Raw genomic sequence first — 21,812 nt, forward strand, 5'->3', positions numbered from 1 at the left:
GAGGTTGCTATGAGCCATGACTTGCACCTGTGCAGTTTACCCCGTTTCAAGCAGGGGTAAACTTCACTGATGCCAACTGTGACTTACATTGGCTTTGCCTGCTTACACTAGGGGTTTGCACTAGTGCAGCTACACGGATGGCTAAAACCCCTAGTGCAGACAAAGCCCAATTCACCTCCAGACTTTTATTATTGCTTCAACCACAACAGTGTAGCACAGCCGTATCCTTAACTATGGCTCTTCTTTTTGCATACTACATTTTTAATATTATTATTTGTATAACCACAGTGCCTAGGGGCCTCAGACATGGACCAGGACCTGTGTGCTGGGCACTGTACAAACACATAAAAGAACCCTGCTTGACTGCCTGCTAGCTAAGGAGCAGACTGTAGAAGGAGACAGATCAAGAAACACATTCCACTTTCTGTTTCATGGAGACTTTATGTTTGTTCCTTCTTAGTGTGTTGTTTTCTTCAATCTAAAATAAAAGTCACTTAGACTGAAAGGTACAGCTGGTAAAAAGAAACCTGGTTCATAAGTATCTGTATGTGTAAAAATATAGAGTTTAGTTCACTCTGATTCACAGGTTCACAGTGGTAGTTATTCACTGTGCATGGAAAGAACAGCAGCACAAAGGACAGGGTTGATAGTATTTTAAAGAAGAGAGGAAGAAAAAGAGAAGAAAAAAGTAAAGAAACAGGCCTCTTTCAGCAGAGTCTGACTTGTGCTCTGAAGAAGTTACACCAGCTGTAGCCCCCGTAAGGAGCATTGAGCTTTGCTAAGCAAATGATTTATAGCCAAGAGGGAAAAAGTACTATGTTTATATCAGAAGTTGGCTCAAAGTCATTTCCTCTCCCGAAGGACCTCATGGCAACACAATATTAGGTGACACTGAATGTAACGAGTTCATTAAATGATTAGATTTTTATTCCCATAGCAAACAAGTCTTGGCTGAAAGATCATTTCCTAAACCATAAATGACACTGAAACAGCATCTGAAGTTACAGCAAATTTAAAATACTCTAACTCTACATTGTATGACTCTGGAGATACATTTGAACAGCTGAGAGATCATTTTGAACATGGACTCATTAGCAACATCCCGTGAAGCAAATTACTAAATGCAGCATGTGGAGTTGACATATCTTATGCAAGGACATTGGGTGAAATTCAGCCAAGTACGGAAAAGCTGCACACGACCTTCTAAACGCCTTATGTCCCCATTAAGAGCTTAAGTGGTGTGTTGGTCTTGTCTAGATTCTCTACATTTAGTCAAATTCCACCCATTATGATTATTTTAGAAAGTACTGCACTCAGCATGGAAAGGAACAAACGTCCACAGCCATTCAGGCTGTCCTCATTGGCTTACATTTGCAGATTCCATCTACAAAGTCATCCCACACAAAGCCCCAGAAAAATCACCCACTGAAAACAGTATATAAAGCAGATCACTTTTTTCCCGCACCATCATCAAAGAGACAGAGAGATTTAAGACATTTCAGTGCCGGTCCACTTTCACAGCTAAGACATATGGAGAGAGCACGTGAGAAAATGACAGTGGGGAAGCTAGCAGTGTCTTCATCAACACTAGGTTTTCAAATGCAGCACCAGACAAAGGAATATAATAACCAATACGCCCTTGAGGCATCAGTTTGCGGTGCAGTGATTTTGGGGATATTTTTTGGAGACGGACAGTGGGAGAACAGCAGTGGTGAGCAGAGTAACTGTGACAGTAAATTTAACTGTTGGTCCCAGTTGAAAAGGTCCTGCTCATCCGAACAGCTGTAGGACTGAGGTGCTAAATTCTGACTGATCAAGAGTTATCTGGGTCAGGTGATCCAGTGTAGGAATTATGTATTAAACATAGCTCCGAGTTCAAATCAAGATGGGCATGTTACAAAAGGGACTGAGACTAAACTGTAGATGTAGACTGAGGAAACGATTCTAAAACTTTGGAAAGTTAGACCAGTGCCTGACACACTGTGGGATGCTGTGAATCAATGACTCAAAGAGCTCAAACATTAATTGTTAATCCCTGTTCATCCTAATGAGTGGATCACACCTATTCGATGCGTTTCCAAAGCAGAGGGCTGAGTGTAAATATGCAGCTGTTATCAAATGGCAGTGGATCACTACTGATACGTAGATCTTCACCCTATTCCTGTAGCTCAGGACTTGTTTTTAGATGTTAGCAGGAGATAAGGTGAGTGAGGTAATATCTTTTATTGGACCAACTTCTGTTGGTAAGAGAGACACGCTTTCGAGCTTGAGAAAGAGCTCTGGCCAAGTGCAAAAGCGTGTCTCTCTCACCAACAGAAGTTGGTCCAATAAAAGATACTACCACACCCATCTTGTCTCTCGAATATCCAGGGACCAACACGGCTACAACACTGCATATAGCATATAGGAAAGAAATTCGCCAAGATTAAGATTAGACTCATGTTTACCAGCAGGTGGCACTGGATAGTGAAACTAAGCTAGTACTTTGTCATTAACACAATAAAAGGGTTATTCCAATATAACAAGAAAAGGAGTACTTGTGGCACCTTAGAGACTAACAAGGTCTCTAAGGTGCCACAAGTACTCCTTTTCTTTTTGCGAATACAGACTAACACGGCTGCTACTCTAAATCCAATATAACAGGTTACCCTATTGTATATCTAGGTGCACCAGTGTTTTTTTCAGCACTTCATAGACCAGATATTGCCAGGGCTAACAAGCGCCATGTATAATCTGGACAATGTCCTGCTTACTTGCTAACTGACCATTTATTATTTACATTACAGGAGTGCTGAAAGACCTCAATCAATATATGGGTCCCACTGGGCTAGATGCTAGGGAAGTTCGGTGCTCAATTATTTTTGAGGATCTAGGTCTAAGTGGCTGCTCAGTCAAACAGAAAATCTGTGGTAGAAATGGAGGAATCAACCCAAATTTCCTGGGTCACAGTCCAGTGCCTTTAACCACAAGACAATCCCTTCCCTTTAATATAAACTCTTTCCTTGGACCTTGATTGGGCTTCTGGCCACTCCTCCAATAAAAATACATAAATGTATAAATAAATTCAGAGATTCCAGGATCAGAAGGGACCACTGTGATCATCTAGTCTGCCCTCCTGTATAATACAGGCCATAGAACTTCCACAGAATAATTCCTAGAGCAGAGCGTTTAGAAAAACATCTGATCTTCACTTTAAAATTGCCAATGATAGAGAATCTATCATAACCCTTGGTAATTTATCGCAATGCTTAGTTACACTCTATGTTAAAAATGTATACCTTATTTCCAGTCTATCTTCAATTTTTCAGCCATTGGACCTCTCTCTGCTAGACTGAAGAGCCCATTATAAATATTTGTTCCACACGTAGGTACTTAGAGATTGTAATCAAGTCACCCCTTAACCATCTATTTGTTAAACTAAATAGGCTGAGCTCCTTGAGTCTATCACTATAAGGCATCTTTTCTAATCTTTTAATCATTCTTGTGTTTTTTCTGAAACATCTCCAATTTGTCAACATCCTTCTAGAATTGTGGACACCACAACAGAACACAGTATTCCAGCAGCGGTTGGACCAGTGCCAAATACAGAGATTAAAATAACCACTCTACCCTTACATAAGATACCATTGTTTATACCGCCAACGATTGCATTAGCCCTTTTACAGTGTTGCCCTGGGAGCTTATGTTCAGCTGATTATCCACCACGACCCCCACATCTTTTTCAGAGTCACTATTTCCCAGGATAGAGTCCTTCATTGTTTAAGTATGGCCTATATTCTTTGCTCTTAGATATATATATTTGCAATATTAAAATGCATATGGTTTACTTGTGCCCAGCGTACCAACTGATCCAGATCGTTCTGAATCAGTGAACAGTTCTCTTCATTATTTACCACTCCCCCAATTTTTGTGCCATCTGCAAACTTTTATTAGTGGTGATTTTAGGTTTCCTTCCAGGTCATTAAAAAAAAATCAAACACCATGGAGCCAAGAACTGATCCCTCCAGTCCCCACTAGAAACACACCCTTTGGATGATGATTCTCCATTTACAATTATATATTGAGACCTACCAGCTAGCTAGCTTTTAATCCATTTAATGTGCACCATATTAATTTTATATTTTTTTAATCAAAATGTCATGCAGTACCAAGTCAAATGCCTTACAAAAGTCCAAGTATATTACATCAATACTATTACCTTTATCAACCAACTTTGTAATCTCATCAGAAAAAAGATATCAAGTTAGCTTGACAGGAGCTATTTTGCATAAACCCATTTTGATTGGCATTAATTATATTACCCTCCTTTAATTCTTTATTATTTGACTCCCATTATCAGCCATTCTTGCCCAGGATGGATAGCAGACTGACAGGCCTATAATTACCCAGGTCATCGCATTTACCCTTTTTAAATATTGGCACAACATTAGCTTCCTTCCAGTCTTCTGGAACTTCCCCATTGTTCCAAGACTTATTGAAAATGGTCCAGCATGTTCCTCAGCCAGATGTTTTAAAACTCTTGGATGCAAGTTCTCCAGACCTACTGATTTTAAAAAATTAGTAGCTGCTGTTTAACATCCTCCTGACATACTAGTGGAATAGAAAGAGTGTTGTGATAGGATTACATCATCTGTTTTTCTCCAAATACAGAACAAAAATATTTATTGAACACTCCTGCCTTATTATTGATAATTCTACCATTTCCACCTAGTAATGAACCAATAAAATTGTTAGGATTCTTTTTGTTCCTAATATACTTTAGGACCTCCTCCTTATTGTCCTTAACTCTGCTGGCCATAGGTTTCTCCTTCTGTCCCTTTGCTTCCCTTATCAATTTTGTACTGTTCCTATCTTCTGATTTATATTCATTATCATCAACTTTCCCTTTCTTCCATTTGTTATATATATATATATATATACACAGTTTTTATACCTGCCTTCACTTCCCCTCTAAACCAGGACTTTTTTTACACCAATGCAGCTTTCTTGCTTGATTGTGGCTTTTGGGGCATCTAATAAAGTGTTTTTAAATCACTCCCAATTATCATTCATATTTGTATAATTACATTATTCCTCTCAGCTGATTTGGCTCATAATTGTTTTCAGCTTTGAGAAACTGGACTTTTTAAATCATCAAGTATATACATCACTGGTCTGGACTCTATTTTGTTTGCACATCATAAATGTGATTAAGTCCTGATTACTTGTACCTAAGTTACCATTTATTGTTAGGTCTGTGATCCATTCCTCTTTATCTGTCAAGTCTAATACTGAAAGTCTAACACAGAATTCTCCTGGGTTGGATGCCACACTGAGAGTTAGGTAGTTGTCATCTATAATATTTAGAAATTCCAAGGATGTCTTGGTAATGGCATCATGAGCCCTCCAGCACATATCATTCAAATTGAAGTTTCCCATGATGACACAGCTTTTTCCCCCTGTACATTTTTTCTCTTTATGTCCGTTGGTTCCTTGATTAATTTTATTCTCAACATCTCCATTTTGTGTTGAGTGCTCAGATCTTCCCTCTCTTTGCCCTCCCCTTTTGTTATTAGTTTAACAACCTCCCGATTATTCTAGCCAGCCTGTCCCCATGAAGACTGGTGTCTCTTGTACTGAGATGGAAGCCATTCAAACTATACAGCCCCCTTCACCCATAGAAGGTGGACCAATGTTCCGCAAAACCAAGACCCTTCACCCCATACCACTTACCTAGCTAGCAGTTCACTTCCATCTGTTTTCCATAAAATAAATATGTAAATAATTATAATAGCATCACCAGTGAAAGTCCACTGACTCCAATGAAGTTGCACCAATGTAACCGGGAACAGAATCTGGCTCCAAATCTTCAGAAACAAAAATATTGTGTTACCTTGATTCTAATCAGCCAAGAAGAGCTGATCTGATGTTGTAATGCTTGTAACTCACCCTCCTTGCTGGTGCCTGTGTGGGAGAAGTGCAATGGGATCCGGACAGGCAAGCTTTAAGAATCTTCCAGTTCTCCTGTCTGCTTGTATCAATGACTTCTGCTTCATTATAACTCAGCATTTGTCTTTCTAATTCATTCCCCCAGACTCTGTTTTAAGCCCAACAGACATATTTGGGATAGGATGTTGTGTCGCCACACTGATTTACTATTGAAGCTATTTTATGGCTTTTAATGGCCCCTTTCTGTTCCCATTGAAGTCGGTGTCATTTTTGCCACTGCCCAAAGTACATTTTAAGTATATGCAGGCCTTGAATGCTGACTATTTCAATGTGAATGATTAAGATGTACAAAAAACAAAGAGCAAAGATGGTTTTGTGGTTAAGGCACTTGATTGGAACTCAGGCGCTCTGTCATAAACTTCCTGTGTGACCTGTCAAAGTCATGTGATTTCCCTGTGCCTCAGTTCCCCATCCATGACAGTGAGATAATGATACTTCCTTTTTCTGTCTTTTGCAGTGTTGTAGCGGTTCTGGTCCCAGGATATGAGAAAGACAAAGGAGGTGAGTAATATCTTTTAGTGGACCAACTTCTGTTGATGTAAAGTACAAGCTTTCAGACTACACAGAGCTCTTCCCTGGGTCTGGGGAAGGAAATCACAGTGTCTGAGCCAACTTGTATTTAGCTCTGATTTCCTCCCCCAGGCCCAAAAAAGAGCTCTGTGTAGTTTGAAAGCTTGTACTTTACACCAACAGAAGAAGTAGGTCCAACAAAAGATATTACCTTATCTACCTTATCGGTCTGTCTTGTCTTTTTAAATTATAAACTCTCCAGGGCAGTGACTGTCTAATTATTGCATCTATACAGCATCTGGCACGAAGGGCCCCAGTCTCAGTTGAAAACTCTGGTCACTACTGTAACATAAATGACAACTTGAGCCTATCCTATTCAAAGACTCTCTATCAATTTGAAAATCATATTTCCATACATTTCCTTACAATGTTACTTATTACACCTTATATCATTAAAACTAAAAGAAGTATTCTTAAATCTAATTTACTTTTCACTATGTATGCTATTTGTTTACTTTGGATAAAACTCACTTCTATGCTGAGGGTCAGCACAAGGCCTATGCACCACATGAGTCCTACTTAAGATTAGGGTTTACTTACTCATCTTTTACAAGGGGATAAACTTCACCCCTTCTGCATTACATTCAGCTTGGACAGTAAAACAAGCCCAGTCAGTTTCATTTTTGTTTATAATCAATTTCACTTTAAAGCACAATGTGGCAAGATTTTTATTTCTATAATGAAAATGTTTAAACCCAATAGTTCCAATCTGAATCACCTGTGTCACCTATTGCCTTATACAGCCAGTACATAAGCAGCTGAACAGCATGGGACAACTTCTGACCCCCTTTACGTCCGTGCAACCCCACTGACTTCAATGATGTTGTACAGGCACAACTATAAGTAGGATTTGTACCCATATGTAAAACAACAAGCTACAATTTTGAAAGGAAAACAGCAAAGGCTCACAAATCCTTAAAATACGTGGCAGCTTGCAGGGGTCAAATATAATCCGCAGTGGCACAGCACAGTCCTTCCAATAGCAGGCTCCTCTTTCCACAAATCCTGCTGCCTGGCTTTCCCATCCATCCTTAGTAAACAGCTTCCTCTGCTGCTGTTCAGAGAAAGCTGTCCTCAATACAGCACCACCTCACTCCCTGCTGATTAAACAATCCATCCACATTTCCAATTAACTTGATCAAGGGTAGGGGGAATGGTGAATGAATTCCACACTCAATAGTCACTACAGGCCAAATCCTGCCCTCCTTGACACCCCTGCAGCCCTACCAGCTCCAAAGGAGATGGGTGTAACTGAGATCAGTATCTGGCCCTACACTTCCTCCCTGCCGTTGCTGCTTCCTCCCTTTTCACTCTGTTTCCATGTCTATTGAGATCTAGTTTGTTTCCAAACCAGGTTGTCACCATTCTGTCCTTAAAGCTCAAATCAAGCTCATGTATAAACAGGCGCAACTCCCATGGGAATCTCTCAGTCCAATACAGCAGGGACATAAGTAGGAACATAACAGTAGAATATTCCTGCTGCACCACCCCTTCCAAAGGGGATGGAAGAGGGTGCATAGCAGATAAAGCAACTAACAGCAGAATGTTCATTAAAGCAGGCTTCATGGGCCAAATCCATCCTTGATGTAACTCCATTGACATCCAAGGAGTTAAACCAACAGCAAATTTGTCCCACAAATTTCAGTGGAGTTGCACCCATTACACCAGGGATAAATGTGACCGGAGAAAGTGCCTTGATTGTATTACACCCTTCGGTTAGTTTCTTTCCTGGTGTACATTCCCTATTTCCCCTGCCCCTGTTATCTAATGCAGTTTCTCAACGACTGGTCCGTAGAAAGGCGCTGGTCCCTGAGATCTACCTGACAGTTTAGGAAGGCAGCAAGCCTGTCCCTGGTCTCAAAAAGATTGAGAAAACACTGAAATTCTAATGGACTCTGCTTTACCACTTACAAGTAGTTAAACCCATTTCCTCACCAATTTGCATCACTGTTTACAATGAGTAAGTTGAACCAGCTTGCAACGGCCAGCACCATTTATGTCACTGGTGATTATGGCCCTACATTTCTTAAACTGGAAGAGGCTATTTTGATTTATTTTTATAACGAGGCGCTACAAACAGGGACCCGGCCCAATCTGAAGTGAGGCCAGGTCCCAAGCACACGGCAATGGCTGCAGCTCTATGTCTCAGTGCCGTGCGCTGTCATCACCAGGACTAGGCCAACGTACAGCAGCTGAAGATCTGGCCCTGTCGGTCCTTTGAAGGGTGTATTCAGCTGGCGATGTGGAAAACGCAAATTTTCTATGAAAGCAGTGGCCTGGTTCCCCATCACCCTGCGCCTTGGCCCGTCAGCCACGCCGGCAGACAGCGGGGGCAAAACGCCACCAGATCCGCGCCAAGTTCTGCGCAGCGAGAAACCAGCGCCGAGGCCCCGAGCAGTGGGCCCGGGTGTGGGAGAGGCCAGAGCCTCTTCCCTGCAGTCTCAAGGAGAAGCAGCGAGCCCAGGAGGGGGAGGGGGGCCTGTCACAAGGGAAGGGAGCCAAGGCGAGGGGGGCCAGGGGAGAGTGGGGGGCAGCAGGAGCCTGGCATGGACTGAGGGGGTTCTGGGGCAGGGAGAGCTGGGCGGGGCGCCTGGCACAGCCTGAGGGGGTAGCTGGGGGGCTGGAGGACCGGGGGACGGGGGTGCTGGGAGGTCTGCGGGAGGCAAGGGGACTGCTGGGGAGCTGCTAGGGGCCCGGGAGGGGGGCAGGGGAGGCTGCAGGGCCTGGGGCAGCCTCCCCCCAATGCTTCCCCTCTCTCCATATGTCTGCCCTCTACCATCCCTTCCCAGCCCCCATCCTAGCCTCTCCCCCCCAAAACCCGCCCAGCCCAACCCTACCAGCACTGCCTCGTCCTGTGTGCGGGGGCGGGGGGCTCCAGGTTGCCATGGCACCAGCAGAGGGCGCACAGAGAGAGAGAGAGGGGGGGGCAATACCTAAGAGGTCATTTGGCCTGAGGCCAGGCGTCACAGTGCCCCCCGTGGCCAGATGGAGGAACTGCATCTCCTGTGCACACCAGGCTGGATGCCTGATGGTCCCGCTGGACTAAAGATATAAGGAGGGGGGGGCGGTGACATAAGACCTCATACTGTGCTTGATTCAAACCCAGGCTGGCGATAGCAACCCTGCCAAGCCTTTATCCTTAGGGCTTGTCTATCCACAAAGGTTGCACTGCTTTAAGTATACTGGAATAGTTATAGCCGTGCAACCACCTTATTGTGGACACGGTTGTACCGGCAGAGCGAAGGGGACGTCTACACTACAAGCGCAACAGCGGCATAGCTGCAACGCTGCAGCTACACCACTGTAGTGGAGACATTTACAACAATGATGAAAGGGGGCTTTCTGTCACCGTAGTAAATCCATCTCCTCAAGAGGTGGTAGCTAGGTCAATGGAAAAAAAAATTTCTCAGCCCCGAGCAGAGTAGCTAGCTTGACCTACGTTTTAGGTATAGGCCAGGCCTTAGTCCCATAAGGAAAGAAGAATAAGCTAAATCCACGTATGACAGATTTTTACCACTGCAACACCAATAGAACTGTGTCCACACGAGGGGTCGTACCTAAATAACTATTTTGGTTAAAAAAAATCACTCTCCTCATCAAAATAGTTATACTGGTACTTTGTCCTGACCATGCCTTGGAAACTTACTGGCTATAAAATGGATACTTAGCTGCCTAAGACACACAGCTAGATCTGATTTGAGTTATACGCAGGGTAATTCCAATGAAGTTATTCCTGATTGGCACTGGTGTAACTGAGATAAGAACCTGGTCAAAAGGTATCACGTTTGTAAAAGCAGGCTGCTCAAGGCCAAAGTGGGCTGAGTCCTCAAGGGACTGCAAAATTGAGAACTCTGGAGGTAGGTGACTGCAGGGCTCTATCGTTTTTGCCGCCCCAAGCACGGAAAAAACCTGTCGCCGCTGAATTGCCGCCGCAGACGGCAGGGGAGAGAGAAGCTGCTGCCAAATTGCTGCCCCAACATTGGTGCCCGGAGCCGTGATGCAACTGAATCTGGTGTGGAGCTGCCCAGCTAACTGTGGGAGCATTGCAACGGCTACCCATTACGTCAAGATATTTTCCTGTCTGTTGCTTGGACACAATGATACCAGAATGGTGGCAAAATGTTCTTGTGTAAGGCAGGGGAATGTACCATGGGAACAGGGCGTAGGGATAGATCAAGCTAGAAATAAAGCTCCTGGGTAGATTACGCTGGTTGATCCTCTGACTTTTCTTAAGCCTTGTTTTGGGCAATGCTACCATTTACCAATTGGGAAGTGGCCATGCAAACTCTGTTGCATCACCCTGCTGGCTCCAGTCCCAAAATCAGTTTCCCAGCTGCTAGTGCAGTCGCTCAGCCCTCACCAATCAGAGAGATGATCACCCTGGATCACAGCTTTGCCCAGCATTACTGATGCTGTTAAAATGAACTTTACAAACAACTGGGCATGGGTTTTTTTATTTTTGGCCCTACACGTGTTTGGGTTATTAATTTAATGCTGGGTTAATTACCACCACCCCAGGGAGGGAGGGATTAAATGCTGTTGTTTGTCCATTTACGGGACAAGGTAATAACTGCCTGCTGTCCATAATGATCTGATGAGAGAGGACTGCATAGCAGTAGTGCTGATGAGCAGCTGTGGGAGCAGCAACATGAGCCTGCACAATCCACGTGCCAGTCTGGAAGCTGGATGAGGATCTGACTGCTCATCTCTGGCCCGTCATTTGGTATCTGCAGCGAAGAGCATGGTAAATCTCTTCAGCTGCCACACCCCACCTTGCTCTCTGGATCATACTGTGAGCAGAATATAGCCTTGTGCATTTCCTTGTAGCTGTCAGCCACTCTGCTCACAAGGATAATGACACGATCCAAATGGGCCAGTGCCACTAAGCACAGTGGGAATCCACCTATAGGCAGGGGATGTTTAAGCAAAGATTTGTGTATCACTTACCCTCTGTACTCCCTGATCCTTGCCCTTAGACCCGTTTTAGTATAAAACAATAATGCTCTGTACTTCTGAAGCAACTTTCACTCAAGGATCTCAAAGTGCTGGACAACTCCTGTAGGGAGGGACAGATAGGGGTTACTTTGGCCACTGCTTAATGGCAGCCTCATCTGGGGAGGTACATGGCAGCTGTTTAACATCTCAACAGTGATGCCATACAACAGTTTATGACAGGAAGTGGAGAAAAATATTCCTCTCATAGCCAATGTAGCTGCAAGGGGAAGTTTGGCTCAGACACTGGGCTTAACAGCCCAGCTCTCATCAGAAGTGCCATGAGATTGCTAATGAGGACTGGTTTTATTGCTTCATGATTAGGGGCCATGTAACAATGCAAAGAGAAGAGTGCCACCTACTGGTAATCATCAGCACTGCTTCCTGACACACCGTCAAGGTGCTCCTTCCAAATAGTGCCTGGACCCAACCCTGCTTACTGTTGCCTATTGGAATCACAGCACGAGGAGTGATAGCTGTACAGTTAACACGGCACTGAACGCATTTGGCAATTCTTCACTGCAAGATCTTCTCTAGGTAGATCAACCGGTTCAGCAAGCTCTTTGGAAAAGTGTTTATAATCCCTGCTGAACGGAATGGTGGAATTCCCCTAACTTGTGAAGCCGTAATCATATCAGGTCTGGTATCTCTATCACCCAGAGCATTTTTAACTGGATTTTTATAATGTCAGGACAGCAGGTTGCCTTTGCTCTTCTGTGCTGTCCTTGCTTCCTCCTCTCACGTCATCCCTTCACTCTTATAAACCTTCATATTGTCTCATTCCTTGCCACCTTCACAGCCTTAGGGAGACCTCTCTTAACCCAGCTCCACCTTCATTCCCATCATCTCCTCCTCCCACGCCACCTTCCCCCTGCCCAACACAATCTGACCCTGCCGATTTTGTATTACCCTGTCGCACCCGTTCTCCCTCCAGATTCCCTGCTCCATCCCTGAAAGCCTCCCACAGATCCATGACCTCTTTATCTGCTATTCTCCTTCTCCTCACATGACCCTGGTACTCTCCATCTGACTCAGTATCTGTCCCTGCCCTTTCCTTTGGTGGCTCTTCATCTCAAACTGCCCTGGCCAATGCCACTGTGTCCCTCCTCTCACCCCCCTGCCACTCCCAACCCTTCTCTTTGTGCTGCTCCATTGGACATCCCACCATGCAGCTCTTCCCTCTCCTCTCCCTCGAGCATGTATCATCTTCCTCTCCACCTAACTCTTCTTCCTCTGTTTTTCTGCCATCTTTGCTGCCTGATTGACTCACTTTCTTCCTCTCCCCTCAGTTCCCCATCCTCATCTGTGAAGCGTCATTTTCCACATAGATGACCTTCCTGATCCCACTGCTTCTCCATTTCTTGTGCTAAAGTCCTCATCTCTCTCTGCAGCCTTGATCCGACTCCTCGACTCAGTCTCAAGCACTCCCATGACTCTGTCCAGCCTCTCCCTGAACTCCCTGTTCAGATCCAGAGTTTGAATTCAGCCCATCTTTGCCAACCACAATCTTGGGATCCAGAACTGAACCGCCTCAGAGTTTGAGGGTTATTCATATCCTGGGGTTTATGGTTCAGGCCTATATAGAATTGAAACACCTCTCTCTTCGGATAATAAAACTGCATAACAAAAACTCGAGTCCTTTGCTTGTGCTAATTCATTTATATCATGCACCTGAAAGAAGTAGAAGGATAAGTTAATAGGAGCATCAGTTACCTTACTCAGAGTGTTCCCCACTGACCTCCAAAAGTTCTTGAGAAGAAAGCAAGGCAACTCATCACACATATCATCTGATACACACTGTCTGGGTGATTCTTCAGTATGAGAGGTGGCTATTCGCATGGGAGTATGATAGCTACGATGTAACAATTCATGATGCATAGCATGGTGGTGTACAAGTAAATAAATAATTTCAGGGTGGTGACATAAATCTTATCCTTAATTATCAGTAGAATTTGGGTCTACGAGATCGATGTCCTATGCTCTACCATCTTGGCCATCCTTCTTGCTTGATTTATTAGCAGTGACCTGAATATCACTGAGAGCATTTTTTCCACTCGCGTACTGAGAGGATGTTTCCACAGGGATACTACGAGGCAACGATTCTCCAGGGTTGGCATCTAGTGTTTTATCTGCTGGGCCCTCAAAAATATTGATCAATATCTATATTGAAATTTGACATCTCAAAAGAGCTGGGTCTACTTTGTTTGGCATTGTACAGTGATTCTCAAAACTCATTCATCATGTGGAACATGTCTTACCAGACAGATCTTTCCACAGGCTGCTTCCCACCTCGTTTACAATCACATGGATCACCCTCCCTCCTGTCTGAGATCCCCTAATATCCATGGGGCAACTACGGTTATTAATGGGAAAGTACAACTAGAAAAGAACTTAATGTGCTTCTTCTAATGCAGTGGTTCCCAAACTTGTTCCGCCACTTGTGCAGGGAAAGCCCCTGGCGGGCCAGGCCGGGCTGTTTATCTGCCGCGTCCGCAGGTTCAGCCGATTGCGGCTCCCAGTGACCGCGGTTCGCTGCTCCAGGCCAATGGGAGCTGCTGGAAGTGGCGGCCAGTATGTCCCTCGGCCCACGCCGCTTCCAGCGGCTCCCATTGGCCTGGAGCAACGAACCACGGCCACCGGAAGCCGTGATTGGCCGAACCTGTGGACGCAGCAGGCCAGAGGCTTTCCCTGAACAAGCGGCGGAACAAGTTTGGGAACCACTGTTCTAATGCAATGCAGCAGCTGGAATCAAGGCTAGGCCTGTACCATGTGCCCAGCCAGCTGTCCAGACCAGAGTTTGGAAACCACTGCCCTAGGTTGTACACTGATACACAGCTGGCATTTAAGACCGCATGGACCACACACGCACATACCCATCATCATCAGGAATCACATCTGGGACTTTGATCACCAAAGTCACATGCCTGGAACTAAAAAACTCCTTTGGCTGTGAGAAAGCAGTAGACTATTATGGCCCATAAAACCAGCCACTAGAGGGAGACACAGTCACAGGCACTATGCCAGTTTATTACACTATTCTACCATTATTTCTAAAAGCTTTGGGAGATTTGAAGGAGCTGGGAGGTTTAAAGCAAAACTCTCAGGGTTCTGGTTTTAGGGGCAAACAGTATAGGGATATAGGAAATTCTTGACACATGCCATGTGTTAAAGGGAAAGGATTAACAGTATCTGGTTTTCACTGAGATCATTCTGTTAGGTGAGGGCAGCAGAGGATAAATCTGTCCCCAAAGCCAAGCTCTCAGGGTAGGGAGGCTCATTTTACAGAGCCAGACAGGGTCTCTCAGGCTAAAGTGAGACAGTTCCATAGAACTGGGAAGATTCACCGTAATCGAATGCTAGTGATTTCTGTGCACTTGAGATAGTAACGTTCAGGGAATATTTCCTCTGACTCCCCAGAAGCTGCAGCAGCAGAGCACCACTGGGGAGCACTCATAGCACCAACAAAGAGCTCCCCAAAGCAGGGGCACAAAAATAAATAAGACAAGAGATTGGTGGCAGACGGGATAGCGTGCAGTAAAATAGACGTGACAGATTGGATGACTGCCCCCTGCTGTGCAGGGACGTCACCTGGAGACCACTTCCCATCATGCAACGTTTTGTATAGGAAGCTGTTATACCTGGACTCCAGGTACTGCACTGGCTTCCAGTTTGCATCAAGGTGCTGGTTCTGATTCATAAAGGCCAGACTGGTTTGTTCCGTACAGACAGACTTTCTATTCCTCTTTAACCCCTGCAGGTGCAATCAGACAGGAGCCAGGAATCTGAGGGAAGAATTTGCCCTCCTAAAAAGCAGTTTCACATTCTTCCACTCCAAGGCAAGGAGCCAAAAGCTGCCATAGATACGTTTGACTGGAGGCAGAGCGATGGCAGTGGAGGGTCCTTGACTCTGGAACTTACTCCCCTTGGGTATGATGGAACCCAGCCCAGGCTGCTGACAGGGCATATGCAAGTCCTGTCTATTTCCTGGGGGTGGAAAGCTGGGTCTTCCAAAGGGATGGGTTGTGTGGGGATGAGTAGGTTGAAGGAGGAAGGTTGGTGGATTTGGAAGGATGATGAATGTGCCCATCGGGTCAAGTGACACCAGGTATGTGTATTTTTATGCCGCACTGCACATGTGCATGGATAGGAACAGTTTATAAGTTTAAATACATGAACGTCTGGGTCTATAGGAATTCTCCTTGTTTGCATTCACGAGACCAGCATAGGCTATTAAGGGGCTATTGAAGGTGGTGGCAAAACTCCCATCGGTGCTGGGTGTCACAGCACAAAACCAGGTTGTATCTGGCTGACAATCCTTAAAATGTGTTTTTCTAAGGAGGTGTGGCAGAGACTCGTGGGTGTTGAAAGTCAAAATGATCTTGCCCCATATCTAGTGCCCTTGCTTGAATATTACACACCCCGCACTCTTCCAAGTCCCGCTGACTCTGGCAAGTTAATTTAAGGAGCCAGCTGACTCAGTAGGATTTGCTTCCACTGACCTAGTGGAACGAAAATGGGTTGGACCTTACTTAAGCCCAGGACGTGCGCAATGTCCTCTTACTCCCACCTTCATGCCTTGGAAGGGAAGAGTGTTCAGTGGTCAAAAATCTCCCTCACTTATATCAGCCAAACTCTGTTGAAATCAATGGGGTTGCACCAGAAGAGGATTTGTCCCAGTGGATGGAATTTGTATTTAGTCCCACTGGCAGAGCACAATGCTGGCAGCATCCTGCTGAGATTGTAAGCTCTCCGGGGCAGGGACCGCCTACCGCAATGGGGCTCAGGCCTCTGGCCACTACTGTGACACAAATAATAAGTTCTCAGATTGTGTGCCAGTTGCCTTACCGCTGTGCCATGTTTGCTGTCTATTCCAACACTGGCCCCATCAGCCACAGGGCTGGACCTGACCATCCAAGTTCAGTTTATTACATCAGGCAGAGAAAGAAGGGGATGATGGAGGAGACTGGTATCAGGGCTGAGCAGGAGAATAGTTTAGACAAGTTTAGGCAGATCAGAAAGCAAAGCAAAGGCCAGGACAAGCAGCTCTACACCACACTGACTAGTCCCATCACTGAATATAAGGGTCTCATTTTGGTGTGCTCCATTATCCATGCAGATAAGCTAATTCTGAGTTTGATTTGCCTAATTATGGGCCCTGTCCTTAGTCGTAGGTAATAGCTGGTGAACTCGATTCACCCCGATAGTGCAGGGAGGTGCCATAAGTACCTTCCTGTGCCAGTGGGGGTCTGTGCCCCAGAGGGCATTCACCCCAGCGTAGGGCAGTGGCATTGTGCTGCAGTAGGTTCCACCAGGGAAGGGCAGCTTGAAAATGGGGATCATTATACCCAGCCGCCTTTGGGAAGCGCTGGGAGGTCTCCAGATTAAGAGGGCTACCTAAGGACCCAGTATTACTGCTACACTCTGTATTGCGACCTAAGTTTCATAGGAGCCCAGCAGGTGGAGACTGCTGAGGAGATGCATTGATTCTGCTTATCCTTGAATCCTGCCATGAACACCACCCCCCTCCCCAATCAGGGCCTCTACAAGCTCCCAGCAGGGGATCTTTCTATAGAACAACATAGACCTAATAAAGATTGTGTTGCTGACCTGTAGCTGGGGTTTCTTTTATGTGAGAGTCTGTTTCAGTCCAAGCTTAACAGTCCAGCCCCCTGGAGCCTGGCCCTAGAACATATGACTCCCCTGGCTTGAAATGCCACTGCAGGTTGGAGCCAGTGCAGAGAGGAGGTTGGCAGGAAAACCTGTATCATTGCCACAAGCCTTCCTCATTTTCCTGTTGATGAGGGATTTTTTTCTGTATACCTCTCTGAAGATCCGGTGGGCACAAAAATAAATGAAGCAAGCAACTCTCATCCAAGTGTGGAATTTGCACCAAAATCCTGATCTTAATTTTTTAGACTCAGGCTCCAGGCAACTATAATGTGACAAGCTGCCATGTGGCCAAGAGACACTTTTGGAGCACTAGCCAGTACCCCGGTCTTTCAACAATAAGGATTCAAATATCACCAGTGATGTGTGTGATCTATAATGATCATCAGCCTCTCTGGGACAGCTTCTGGTCTCGCTCCTGTGAGTGTTAAGCCACTCACTTGCAAAGCATTACTCCAGATTTACAGGTGTCACAGAGATCAGAACATGCCCCCAATGGGTTTGTGCCATGCTGCGTCTTTTAAGCTCTTTGGGGCAGTGGTTTTGTTCTTCCCTTGCCACCACTTTCTCTGTTGTAAAGCGCCAGACATGTGTAGAGCACTACACAGATACTGGGCCAAATCCTGAGGCCTGACTGTTTTTACTTGGGCAAACTCCCACTGCATCGAAATCAATGTGAGTTGCAACTGCTTGTAGCAGGGCTGGCTGTGGCCTCAGGAATGCTGGGGATGCTGTGATGTAAGCTTTAGTTCACATCCTTCTCTTAGTGGCTTTTCCTGCTAGACTCCACCCCCTCACCATGGAAGCAACACTCACGGAATGACAATGTGCTGAAAATTACACTACTCTGCAGCTTACACCCAACGTGGAATTTATATCACCGTTTACATCACATCTGTATTTGTCCCTGGGACACTGGGGCAGATTCTAATCTAGTTTCATTGGTGCAAATCTGGAGCAACTCCACTGACTTCTGAGAAATGGACACCGGTGTAACTAGAGCTGGCTGAACTGTTCACAGCAAACAGCTTGTTAGAGAGAGATCGTCCTTGTTTGGGGTGTGGATGTCACCTGGGGACCCTCAAACTGTTTGATCAAGGTGATTAGGCTTTTCCCCTCTGCTCTGGTACTGACCGTGCCTTATAGCAGTGGTTCTCAACCAGGGGTCCAGGGCCCTCTGGGCGGGCCACAAGCAGGTTTCAAGAGGGCCGCCCAGCAGGGCCAGCATTAGACCTATTGGGGCCCAGGGTAGAAAGCCGAAGCCCCACCGCATGGGGCTGAAGGCCAGGGCCCTGAACCCTGCCACCCAGGGCTGAAGCCTGAGCAGTGTAGCTTCGTGGGGGCCCCTGTGGCATGGGGCCCCAAGCAATTGCCCCGCTTGCTAACCCCTAACGCCAACTCTGGCTTTTATATGCAGAAAACCAGTTGCTGGGGCACAGGTGGGCTGCGGAGTTTTTATAGCCTGTTGGGGGGGGCCTCAGAAAGAAAAAGTTTGAGAACTTCTGCTTTATAAGACAGATTTCCTCCCACATGCCTTTGGCCAAGCACCCTGAGTAGGGTTAGGCTCCAGTTTCCTTTTATGACCAGTCATTGATTTCCCTCTTCCAAGATACCTCTACAAGAATATTCCCTAACACCACAAGGATCTTAAATAAACAGGGTCAAATGCTCCGTGTAAATCATCATTGCTCCATTGACCCCCATTCCATTGACACCAGTGGAACTAACACCAGCTTCCATGAGCCAAGGGTCTGGTCCATGAGGTTTATTAGGAAAAAGCAGCAAGTTTCACCTTAAAAGAAAAGTAACATAATAGACCAAACCTACTGAGGTCGGAGACTCCCTCGCCTTGCCCAGGAAAAGTCGACCCCAAACCCTTGAATTGCTAGAGCTCGGAGTCTGTCCCATTGGCCGTGCAAGTCTTCAGAGTCCCAGCCCTCACTGCCAAAATAGCCTCCTCGCTCAGGGTAGGTCTACACTTCAGGCTGGGGGTGTGGTTCCTAGCTCAGGAGATGTGCTGGCAGTAGTTCTCATTGAGACCCTAGGCACGTATAGGGGACGGGGTGGCTACCCCATCCCACCACTCGCACTGCTGTGGCTACATGCTATTTTTAGTGCACTGATTTGAGGAGAGCTAGCCTGAGTAGGTCTCTAGCTGGGAATCACAAACCTCCCGCTCAAAGCATAGACATACCCTTAGTCCTGCTTGTCACCCATGGTCTATGAACCCTTCCAAGTCAGTAGGTGTGAGAGTATATTAGCATATTCTCCTCTGAGACCTGCTTGCCTCAGCCTAGGGAACATCCTGACATAATAGTTATTGCATGTTCTTCTATCGACTTGTTTCCATGAATAAACGTGGTGTCATCCACCCCTTGTCCCATTCCAGGTTAATTTCAAAAGTCTCTCTTGAGGTGTCGACTAATAATGGACTTCCTCTCTCTGCTTAGAAGCTCCGAGTAAAGGTAATTACTAATTTGTGTGCACCTGTTCTTGGCCCAGCAAAAACTAATGGCCTCTCCCCACACCTCTTTCCCAGGCATCCCTGCCTGTCTTAGCTGAAATCCTTCTGGAGTTAATTAGGCTTCAACTGCCTTGGTGGAGATGTTACCTGGTGTTGAGTGTTCAAGGAGAAGAAGGAAAAAAGCCAAGAAAATGCAACATTCAGATTTTATTCCTTCCTCCACATACACTGTACACTCTTAGCAAGCACTTCTGGAAGTAGAGGTTGCTATGTTCCTAGATATTTCCCTAAACATAAGCATACCACCATGCTAGAAAGCTTCCCAATGGAGGCTATCCCTTTCATCACATCTGAGATAGAAAATTAAACATGACTATCATAGTCTGCTGCTGTATTTACCATGTTATTACATTCCCTTAAAATCTCTCTCTTATCACCTGTAATGCCCCCCTGTTGGGAAACTAATCTATTGAAGCACAGCTTAGCTCTCTGTGGGTTAAAGAAATCATCCTTGAATCTCTTTTGCCTACTCACAAATAATCAGCTAGTAATTTCAGGTGACAGGGTAGAGGCACCTTGGTAGACTATATCTAGGCCACCACAGAAGATAATCCTCAGTCATACTTCAGCTTTTAGGAATGTCTTTGTTTATTCAAAATGATTCACCAAATGCTTTGTGCAAACAGTTTTCAGCCTGCAGCTCCAGTCTCCAAGGGGGCTGCCGTGGTTACGTGGCACTAGGCCGAGGACTTGGGAGACCTAAGCTACATTTTTCCAGCACAGGCTTCCAGGGTGAACTTGACCAGGTCACGCTTTCTGTTCCTCAGCTCCCCCATCTGTAAAATGGAGTTAATAGCCCAGCCCAGCCTGACATCACAGGGTGCTGTGAGGACAAATACTGTTCTGTTGGGAGGTGCTAGTAACTGCTTGGGTCACAAACCTCTTTGAGATTGTGTGTGAATGCACCCTGCAATTAACATAACTGTCTGGATGAATTAATCAGAAGTTCCCCCCCACCAGCTAAGACAAATGAGGGTTGTGTGAACCCACACAGGAGCCTGGACTGCATTGGGTAGACTCGCGGTTTGGCGGGGAATTTTGTGTGAGAGTGAGACCACAGAGAAACTGAGAACAGACAGCACAGAAAGCGAGAGGCAGAGGTAAAAAGCAAGAAAGCCAAGCAATAGCCTGGGAGCACAGAGCGACCCTGGGAAAAGCAAGAGAGAGACCTCATGGGGCTGTCTGTTAAACCTTTCTTCTTTGTTCCTCCTGCATTCAGGGCAGCAGGACTTGTACATTCCTTGTAGATAAACAAGACTGCACCAAAGAAAATACCAGACTCCATCCATTTCAACTCCCAACTAGAACATCTCCAGGGCCCTGAACTTTGACTAGCCGCTCGGGTCGAAAACGGGCAACAGTGTGTTAAAGATTGTGAGCTGCTCAGGAATGGGGACCGTAGAAGTGCCATGGATGGAATCTGGACTATTAGCTCAGGCGAAACGCTCTCTTTCTGCAAACAATCTTGCAAACACAGACTTGCTTGTCTGAAAGTTCACAGACAGCAAATACGCAGGGTGGTGAGGACCAAAGCAAATTAGCGGTTTTCCTTTTGCGAGTAAATGTTTGTGCATCTCTTTCGCCACTGTTTGCCCAGTTCTAAAAGTCCCAGCTAAGCCTGGCCCAGCCGGTAGCTGCTGTTTTTATTTGTTGAGTCTCTTTATAGCTGCATCATATGTGTAAGGTTTCATTGAAAGAACAAATAAAAGCCCACAAACAAAAGAGAGAGAAGGTGGGTGAGGTCATATATTTTATTGGACCAACTTCTGTTGGCGGGACTGAGAAGCTTTCGCGCTTACACAGAGCTCTTCTGCAGGTCTCGCTCACCACCACAAGTTGGTCCAATAAAAGATGTTACCTCACTCACCTTGCCTCTCTAATATCCTGGGACCAACAGGGCCACAACATCACCACGTACAGCCTGCAAAATGGATCCCTTATCCTCCCCATCCTGCCTTCTTTTGTCAACAACAGAGGGGCCATTGTTCAGAAGAAATGCCCACGGGGTTCCCATAGAGAAGTAGGCAGAAGCAGCCAGCCCTCCTCTTTGTCTCCGTACCATGTTCTCATT

This window comes from Lepidochelys kempii, chromosome 14 (genome assembly GCF_965140265.1).
Source record: "Lepidochelys kempii isolate rLepKem1 chromosome 14, rLepKem1.hap2, whole genome shotgun sequence".
Classification (NCBI taxonomy): domain Eukaryota; kingdom Metazoa; phylum Chordata; order Testudines; family Cheloniidae; genus Lepidochelys; species Lepidochelys kempii.